Genomic DNA, 11,272 nt, shown 5'->3' on the forward strand with positions numbered 1-11,272 from the left:
AATCTACAAATTTCCACAAAAAAAATTAATTTAAAAAAAAAATTCAAAGATTTGATTTTTCTTAAAAATCCACAGCTATTTACAAAAAAATAAATTTTCGGAAAAAGAAATTTAAAATCCACAGCTGTTTACGAAACATTACATTTTTTGTAGTAAAAAGCAAAAATTCTTTAATTTGGGGGTGGGGGCTACAGCCCCTCCAGCTCACCCCTACAGACGCCTTTGAACTCCCATAAAAGTTTATAAAACATTTTTGATTACAATTTTAATAAAATATTTTTTTTATTTCATCAAAAATCTGTAAAGTGCAGTATGTAAAGATATTTATTTATTATAAAGAAGTGTACATTTCCAAAACTACCTCTAAATATTTTTCAAAACCACTCAAAATTTTCAAATGTAATTCTTAGAGCATAATAAACATTTTCAGACCTTACAAATCCAACATTTCGAAAATGTCATAAATAAGCTCCACCCTATTATACGCACTTCCTCAAAAAAAAAAAAACATAAAAAAACACAAATGATCAACCTTTTAATGTAATATTAATTATTAATATTATAATTATCAATATGTGAGGCATATGATTATGATGAAGTCGTTACAATCCCTAATTGCCACAATAATTCAAGAACCGTTAACTCATATTTATTCATTCTCCTTCTGGTAGCAGGGCAATAATCTCAGGGCCTCACAAATCTCTTTCAAAGGACTTATTTGTCTACATACTTGAATAGTATATATGCCCATTCAAGTTTTATGTTCGTTTAAAGCCCAGATAAAGGTTCTTTGAACTTTTCTCAGGAAAAATAAATATAAAAATGTTGTCAAAAGACCTGAGAGAATATTTTTATTACACATTTGAAGAAAATAATATTTTTCTTCCTATATAGATTAGATTTTTCTATTAAGAAGGAGCTGATATTTACATCCAGGAGGGAACCATAATATGATGAATAGTGCCAGTTCTTGTTTGACACAGCATAACCATACTAATTTGCAGTTTTTACTACTGTGGTCGATTTATATACTTATTTTACATTAATCAGTGTTCTGAACGTTAATGGATTGCATTTGAATTAGGTGTGGTAGGCTGTGAACAGTTCCCAACTATTATTGAACATAATTTCATAGTTGGTAAGAATGGAATAACTACCAACTGTTTTTGAAAAAAAAATCTTTTTATTTTATAGAGGAAATATTGTGTGATGAATTAAAGGTAACGAAATGAATACGGGCTATGAATTACCGTCGCATGAAGTTTTCTTAATTTTGTATAGATTCCGAGGCATTTTCAAAGTTTCATGAATAACTTCAAAATAAATTTTCCATCAAGCAAGAAATAATTTAGTGAATACACATTGAAAACCGACCCACATCATTGTATCATCATTGCAATGACCTCAAAAGACAAAAATCATACCTCCTCTGTATTTCTGATGGAGTTAAGGACTCTTACGTGGACTTTTATGAAGAAAAATATACTTTCATGGATCCAGGAGGTGTTTTCTATTCGGATTTAACAAGATGGAGCATCTACCCAGACTGCCAAGATGCCCGTGTGTGGTGTGTGTCCAATTTTGAGCATTTTTGACATTATTTTTCTCCTGATTGCAACTGTGGCTGTGATCCATACTAAAGGAGGACATATCAAGTAAATTTTTAATATGTATCCTATAAGGGATTAAATATATCTTATTTAATAAACCTTTCATAATTATTATTACAGTGCAAGAATGCAGGTCCGTGACTTCGGGACACACCTGACTAAATTTTACAGTCAATTTTTTCAGATAGAATACGCTTTTTTCTATCAGTTTTTCTGAGTTGTCATAATTTTGAAATTAACAACTTTCTATTTTGTCAATTTATTAATAAAAAGTTTTTGTCAAATATATTAAAATTTCCTATAAAAATTATATTTGAAATTTTTGTAAAATAATTCAATAAAACCAACCCCCCCCCAACTAAATTTTATCTTTTGGACTCCCATTTAGAATCCCCCTGGAAGTGCATGTGAATTGACCCTTTCTGTTTCATTTTTATAATCAAAAGAAAGTATTTAAATCCCCGTACCAATTTTGGTGCCAGAACAGGTATCCTAACAACATCATTACTATGTATAAAGAGGCATAAATAAACATAATTAGTTTTGATGACTAATTTCGAACAATAGGGCCTACATTACAAAACAAACCATTATAATATTAAACTACAGTGAATAAAGTTTAAGTGCCTCTTTCAATTTATCATTTTTTTCTGTTGTTCCTTTGTCATTTTTTTTTTTTTTGCAGAACTAAAATAATAATCACAATTAATTATTCCTTACAGTTTGTTTGCTTTAAAAAAAATGGCAATTGAATGTCCTTGAGCAACATCTACATATGTTTAAGTCAAGTCTAGAAGTGAAGTCATAGGCCACCTTCATATTATACATTCCTACATGGGTAGATGATAATGGATTATCTAATCGTACAGTTATGATGATGATTAATTTTGTTTTTAAATATGTTTTTGGGTCGGATTATGTTTTTTTTTCTTTTGTATGTAATTACATATAAGTATACCTACATACTATGAAGTATATACCTAACAGAGACATTGTCTTGAAACTTGGTTAAAGTTACAAATATATATAATTAGATGTACCTGGAAATGGCCCCAATTATTAGGGTTATAAATTCAGAAGCAACGTCGATATGCTCCAAAAAGAAGAAACATGGTAACTCTGACTAATTGAATAATGCTTAGAGAAGGGGAGCTAATTTGTCATTAGAGCTGCGTAGTTTGTAATGAAAGAAAGAGTACGGGGAGAATTCATGAGCGAGACATATTGTTAATGATGAAAATCGTGTTCATAATGGGCATGTTAAAAAAAGAATCCAGAAATCAATATGGTAACCCTGACAATTTGAAGAATATTTTGTAAGAGATCAGCTACAATCAGGTCTGATAAGGAAAGAGGGGGAGAAGGAAATAAACAAGGGCATTGACAAGAATTATCCATTACCAATTCTACTATGAGTCAACAAGGACTTACAATTATAACTACTTAACAAATCCTTAATGTTACTCTCTGTCTTTTATGAGCTCACGCAAATGTCCAATCAGGTTTTTAATATAATACAATATAATTAGGAAAGGAAGTTGACTACTCAGGAATTAAATATAATGATAACTGCTAAGGAAAAGAAAATTCATACTTCTGAATACCATTTCCAAAAAAAAAAAAAAAAAAAAAAAAAAAAAACCGGGCCAGCTAAAAAATTCATATGCTTTACATCACTACATATGGTACACTTGAACTAAGCCCCTTCTTAATATCAGCTGCCTGTTATGTGATTTACATGGCATTAATGTAGGGAAAATATTATAATTATATTTAAATTCATATATATATTTATTTGATTTTAAAACAATAATCTTTTGTGAACAGCTGTGGGTTTTTGAAAAAAAATTCTGGAAATTTAATTTTTTGTGGATTTTTTCTGTTTTTTTTTCAATTTTTTGAAAAAAAAAAATGCACAATTGAAAAGGATGCCAAAAAGGAGTTAAATTAATTTTTGTATACTGAAAAAATTGTGTTCTTTTTTCTCCTAAGGAAAAATAGAATAATTGTTGGGTGTCTTACTCCAAAATTAATCTTCTGTTTTTTCTAAAAAAAAATTATTTTTTTGTGAAGAGCTATAGATTTTTGAATTTTTTCTTTAAATCCAAATCCCCCCACTTCAAAAAATGAATATATCATCTTGCGAACGTCCCCCATTTAAGTAGTTTATGGCGTTCAACTTCTATTGTAGCAGACTATTATCCCCATCTCTCATACAATAATAATGATTGAAGAGTAGTTATATAGTTGGAAATAATTTGGTAGCTATCGATTTTTTTGCTTTCTTTTTAGAAGAAAGAGTGCAAGATACAATAAAGGTCGACATGTACAATGGTTAAATGTAGATATATATATATTTTTTTTTTGTAAGAATCCTTTTTTAGAATCTCAAGTGGCTTTTGTATCACTCTTTATGAGACATAGGACCAAGTTCTCAATGTCCAAGTTGCAAGTAAGTAGGAGGAGGGAGGTAAATATTTCAATTGCTAATATGGCTTCTAATATTTGGGGTATAAATGTAATAATACATTATGTGAATGAACATTAATTGAGTAATAGTATAATTTCACCTACGTGAAATCCCGCATTTAATTATTAGATAATATAATTTTCATTTAATTACATTATAAGTAAATCTATAATAATACAACAAAGTTTGTCGGTCTGTCTGAAGGTATACAACAAGTCATGGGTGGTGGTGAACTGTATAGAGTCTCCATGATGTATATCATGAACATACTTTGATATAAAACTTAAAAGTTTAGGCGTAGTAAGGGAATATTGCAAGCTTTTTCATGTATAACAAGAGCACTGGTTCTGCTATTGGTATCTTATATATACAGGATGGACAAGGTAAATCTGGAATACCTATAACGGCTAATTCTGAGACTTGTATAGGTGGTATGATAAAAGATTGAATACTTGCGACAAGCTAAGTGTGTTATCTATAGAATTTAAACAAGGTTTTTGAGTATCTCGTCGTTCAAGCATGGAAAAAGTCAGGAGAATTTGCATCATGGAAGCTCGCCCCGCAGGACATTCTGCTCAGGAGATAATGCCCTTCTTCAAATATCCAAAATCAAGAGTTTATGACGTCATTAAGACCTTTGATGAGGAGAGAAATACTGAAAGAGCAGCTCATTCAACAAGGTCCCATAAAATACGGACCAAAAGGTTCATAGAAGGCTTGAAACGATCCATTGACATACTCATCCAGACACGTCAATTGTTTAGCTGGTCAGAGACCGTAACGTGAGCAAAGGGACCATCAAAATACCATCAGGATTGACCTGAGTTACTGGTCGAGGGTCAGAGCCTCAAAGCATCAGCTAACGTAGAAAATTCAGGCAGGCAGAATCAGTAAAGGTAAAATAACTCAATGAAGTGCAAAGGTGCTTTCGAGCGTTGTTTTTTTCGAACGGGAAAATCTTCACATTGACGCCAATCATAACCGTAGAAAAGATAGGTGGATCTGTTTGGATCCTGGTCCAACCAGTCATGAAAACAAAGAATCAGGCTTTAGTTATGGTCCTCGCGGTCATAAGCACGGAAGGACAAGTTATGCCCCCCTTTGACCAGAAAGTGACCAAGGAGGTCTGGATAGTTGGAGAGGATCGCCTGCAAAAATAGTCATACATCAATTGCTGCCTTGAAGGCCTCCGTCGGCAATACAATGAAGGACCTGGATCTGCACGAGGTAGCAAGGACATGCAAGGCATTCAGTCGCGGTGTAGAGATCGTGATTGAGAACAAAGGATTGCATTATAAATAATCATTTTACATTTAATGTGGCTTTTAAATTAAAAATTAATCTTTTTATCTCTTATACAAGTCTCATAATTAGCCGTTAAAGTTATTCCGGATTTACTTTGTCCACCCTGTATCATAATATATATTTTCAGCATATATTCAGATATTAATTAAATATAAACGCTGATATGTTCAAATGAATTTGATAATTTCTATTAGTGAGCACTCTTAAGACTAAGGTACTCCACAGTCATCCCAACATATTAAATCTTTTTTTCGCATACTCTTATTATTATTCTCTAATTCTTCAAGAGAGAACAAGCAATATCAATTGATTTATCTAAATAGTAGTTCAGCTTGTGTGTGCACATAAAAAACGGGGAGATACACTCGGGATTTCTTGGGGAGATTTATTTTCAATTATTAAAGCAAACCTGACGTCTAATTACTCGGGGAATTTCCGGGAAATACTGCTAGTATTTAATTAAAATTTAAATATATATTGAAGAATCACTCAGTTTCTCCAATTCTATTTTGATGCAAAGCGCGAGTTGACTTTTATTCCGAGAGGCGTGTTGTGTATTTACAATTTAATCCTTATACAACCTTCTTCAAAACTTAGTTCTTTCATTATTTAATTTTAAGTTTTTTTGGTTTTTTTTTTACAATTGATGATGAAAAGAATAATAATTGCGAACTTAAGGGTAGGACTGGCTTCAAATGTATAATTTCTTCTTGAAATACAAAAATAAATTTGTTTCCCTGGATTTTGTTCATAGACAATTTCCCGGAAAATGAGAAACCCTAACCATATCAGAAATAAGTATTGAATTATACATGAAATTCTACTAATCTAAAATAATCACTTATAATTTTTATTCACACATGAGGAGAGTAAAAAAAAAAGTGAAAAAAGAGTCGACGTAACTTTTTACTCCAAATTGGATTCAACCTCAAAAATATAGAATATGTCTAATAAAAGCCCTGTTGGAGTGCTATCCCTATAAAACCATTATATTTAGTACCCTCATCTCCCCTTTATTACTAATCAAACATTTATGTTTTTTGAAGAAAAAAAATAGGGAGGTTTTTTTTAGCTTTTGTTTGGCTTATAAGTTATTTTTATCTACCTGTACACTTTATATTTATAATCATTTATTATTATTATTATTGTGTTGTTTTTGTTTTTGTTATTGGTACCTCATATAAGTATATATATAATGCACAACCATGCTTTTATTACTTAAAAAATAGCTAGAGAACAATAATCTTCATCAACATTTTAAAAAGGTAGTTTTTGTACACTCGTATCTAGACAGAATAGACATTAAAACAAAACTGACTTTTTTGAGTGAGTGTTTCTTTATTTATGTATACATTAGACTGTTTCACAATAAAGGCAAATGGAATTTTAAATGAAGAACAGCATTGTCTCTATATATGGGACAGTCTAAGCTAATGTAGATAGATAATTTTTCATAGATGTTGTTCATATTGACAGAGCACATTTAGGAATGGTGGTGATATATGAAGACGCTCTTGAACCATTCATATTTATTCCATTTGTTGACGGACTATTAAAATTTAAAAACCATTAATAGCATTAAAACAAATTGGATAATCGTAATTATATGAATGAATAGTCAAATACTTTCAAAAATAAAATCCCCATAAAGTTCGGTTGTCACACTTATATTTTCAATATTTGTTGACTAATTATTAAAATTATGCTGGGGACAATCAAAAAACGGACTTTGGGAATGTATAAAGACTGTTGGATTATTTTTGGTATGTTAGAGGTAATTTTAATTCTTTAAAAGGGGATTTTTTATTCAAAAAGGTTAAGCCCTTATTATCTCTCTTGTTCCGTCCTAAAAATAATTTTTATGAGTACAAAATGTACTTTTTATATTATTTTTTTGTATTATATTTATCAGTAACGAATATTGTGCACCTGGTTTCTCCTAATTTGAGGGGTCAATGATTTGTAGTTTGTTTTATTTAACATAATTAAAGTAGCAATGTTAAGACCCCTAGTTGAAATGATAGTTGTTAGTAAGAAAGGAATAACATTATCTTTGATAAAACGGGCAAACCGCAAATCATTGAGACCCAATTTTGACTCAAGAATTCTTTGAAACAATGGCATTTACATTGTCATTAATTATTCTCAAACTTTGCCCCAGCAAAAAGGTCTATGTGAAAAAAAATCAATGTATTCGGTTAATCCATCATAAATATTGTGTATCTTGTGTTTAATAATTTAAAGGGGTTCGGATGCACTCATGATTTGTAATTTAGCCGTTATATCAAAGATACATACTTGTCTTTCTTTTTGTTCAATCTTAATCCCTTTATTAATGGTTAAACTTTGCTATAATAGGCTTGTTAAAATAGGGAAACTGCATCTTAGACCTCTCATGTTATGCGAAACAAGGTCCACAATATTTTTGACTGTTCAAATGAATATATTAAAATAAATTAATTCTTCAATTTTTGTCACATATTTGAGATGGTGTTGTTGTGTGAGTCCTTATATTTTCGATCCAGTCTAGTCCAGTTTTAGAAACTGTCCATTGAGTTCTTGGGACTATTAGTACTAGAAGCATAGGTAAGTATTGATTGCTTGAGGGCGCCAGTGTGGCGTAAGATCAAGTCAACTGTTGTATTTTCAAAGTATATGATATACTTTGACAATCAATAAACAAAAATTTATAGATATTTATAACACAAATTTCCCACCCACAGCTGACACCATCTAGAGTGGATTACATCCTCCTCAATCAAAACTTCATCAATTTGTATATTCTCTATTACTAGAAATGACTTATAGAGAGGGGTTTTTTGTAAGAGTGCGAGGAGAAGGCAGTAGCGATAAATATGTTATTACTAAATTAAGACCTATGTTAATATCAGCTGCCTGTTATATGATTTTGGAGGGAGAAAATGAACTAACGCTATAAGAGGAGAACCTACATTTAAAATAGCATTAGTGCTGAGGAAGTATCGAAATGGTATTTAAATTCATATATATTAATTTTATTATGTTTTTTTAAATCAATTTACACCAAACATAGGCAAGGATTCTTCTTTTAGAGGGATATCTTCGCACCCGACGACTGACTAAATAATGAACATTAAAGAAAAAAGAGCACATCCCCTAACTGTTTTCATTTTTTAATCGCTAAACTGTACACAGATCCCTTCTTTACTAATTAATAAAGAAAGAAAGAAAGTTGAATGACGACATCAAGGAACACATTTTTTAAGGTTAAGAAATTAAATGCTGGACTGAATTGGGCCAGACCCAGACGGTACTGCAGTTTTCAGTTCTAAATAAGGACTGATACACAAGAGCACTAAAAATGGCTTAAGAATTTCGACACAAATCAATTTAAAATTACGCTTATCACGCTAAAAAGGGCCAAGGGGTCCCATGACTTTGCCAAAGTCATTTTTTTGATTCTTCACAATAAAAAAGGTTTTGTCTGAAGAGGGAAACAAATATGACCTCCATAGCGGGGCAGTCTAATCTACATATATAATTTTCAAATGTACATATGTGGTTTGTTGTATATGTAGCTACAAATGGTTCTACTTACATAGATAGTATGTTTAAAATGATATGTATTTTGCAGTGGTCACGGAAGAGAGAAGGTGTTGGCTGTCACGAGTCTTTAACTACATATATTACACATTATAATGTATACACATTATGGTTAAGTGTGTACGACGAGTCCGTTTCCGATAACTACATACTCAAATAAATGTCTAGCCCCTGAAGGAACTCATTACTAAGTTAGAAAGAGAGGGAGATACGTCTTAAGTGTTCCTTTCGGAAATACCATGGAATTATACTTATGTAGATATATTGAACAATCTATGTACATATTCTTAAGGGTGAAGGAATATGAGTAAAAAACACAGTCCCATAGGTATAGGAGATCATAACTTTTTAAGAGGGTGGAGTAATTTCAATTAGCAATTAGACAGGATATGTATTTGGAACAAGGGTTTTTAGTAAAAAGTGTTTGACAATGATCATTTATTTTTAAAACCGATATATATATATATATGTATTATTTTTATTTTTTTTAATGGGCATCCGAAGATGGTGGACTATAGTCCCATCCAAATTAAGGAATCTTTACAATTAACTAGAATTTTTTTTCGCTAAATTTAATTTTTGAAATTTTCTTGTCAACAGCTGTGGTTTCTCGAAAAAAATTTATTTTGGTGAATAGCTATAGGATTTTGATATCTGTTCACTAAAAAATTATTGTTTGGTAACCAGCTTTGGTTTTTTGAATTTTGTTTTCCAAAAATTTTTATTATTTTTGTCTATGGATACATATATGCGTTTTTTGATACTTTTTTTTTTAGGCAAGGTAGTTATCTATTATGAATTTTTTAAATTTTTTCAGCCCTAAAAAGCCCACTGAAACGATTCAAAATCTGAATTTTCTTTAAAGTTTGAATCATAAGTGTAATAAGTAAGTTCCCATTTTTTTCTATTTAATGATCTATTGAATATATATTTGCAGCTGATTCCATCATGATTTTGAGCCAAAAAACTGTTTATAGTGTTCCATGACATAAGTCATGGAACACTATAAACAGTCCCCTCGGTGACTCGTATTTATTAGACTGTACCGAAATGACAAAAGTGGGGAATTTGATATCCCTATATATGCGTTTTTTGATACTTTTTTTTAGGTAAGGTAGTTATCTATTATGAATTTTTTAAATTTTTTTCAGCCCTAAAAAGCCCACTGAAACGATTCAAAATCTGAATTTTCTTTAAAGTTTGAATCATAAGTGTAATAAGTAAGTTCCCATTTTTTTCTATTTAATGATCTATTGAATATATATTTGCAGCTGATTCCATCATGATTTTGAGCCAAAAAACTGTTTATAGTGTTCCATGACATAAGTCATGGAACACTATAAACAGTCCCCTCGGTGACTCGTATTTATTAGACTGTACCGAAATGACAAAAGTGGGGAATTTGATATCCCCTGATATATTTTATTTTGCTTTTTATTCCTCTAAACAAGAAAATAACCATCAAACGTTAAAAAAATGGTCTTCATTGACGCGTTTTGATTTGAAAATCTGTAAAATGTCAAAAAGTTGTTCCAATGCTTCATATTAATAATTCAATTATCATCTCGATTAAGGTATGATGTACAGTATGGCCGTGCACTGATATCTCCCAAATTTCATCCATCTTTTATATTTGATATCCTGAATTGACTATCTTCGTGCTTAGGGCATTTCACACAGGGGAAAACTTGTTCTTTTTTTTCTGAATTTCTAATTAAATTCAAAGTCCTGAACGTTAAAACAAACAATTTTCCCCAAGTTTCCCTACTTATAATAAATAAACGCAAAATAAAGTTGATAAATATTATTCATATAGTCTAGGACACCTGAAACCGATTACCCTCAATTTTTAGGACCATCAAACTCATTATTATGTGACATAGCGGTAATTTATTGGTATGAAGTTCACTTACTATTCAAACAAGTCTATGGACAAAAAGTCATTCTATTAGTTGCACTCTGAACATGTTCTACTATGATTAATATCAAGCGTTGAAGGAAAAAGATCGACAATTTAGGATAGCAAAAATAAGAGACATAAGAGATGGATGTGATTTGGGAGATATCAGTTTACGGCCATACTGTACATCTGACCTCAATCGAGATGATACTTCAATTATTGATATAAAGGATTGGAACAACGCCACTGAGACTTTTATCACGGAAGTCATTCCTCAAAGTCAACTGATTCATTTTATCAAAAAAATAAAAACAATTCAACCTTTAAAATCATGGAATAATAAATAAAATGTTGTACTCTCAAAAGTTTAATTGACAGCTTTTGTTGTCCAAAATTATAAATTGG

Source organism: Lepeophtheirus salmonis, chromosome 6, assembly GCF_016086655.4.
Source record: "Lepeophtheirus salmonis chromosome 6, UVic_Lsal_1.4, whole genome shotgun sequence".
Lineage (NCBI taxonomy): Eukaryota > Metazoa > Arthropoda > Copepoda > Siphonostomatoida > Caligidae > Lepeophtheirus > Lepeophtheirus salmonis.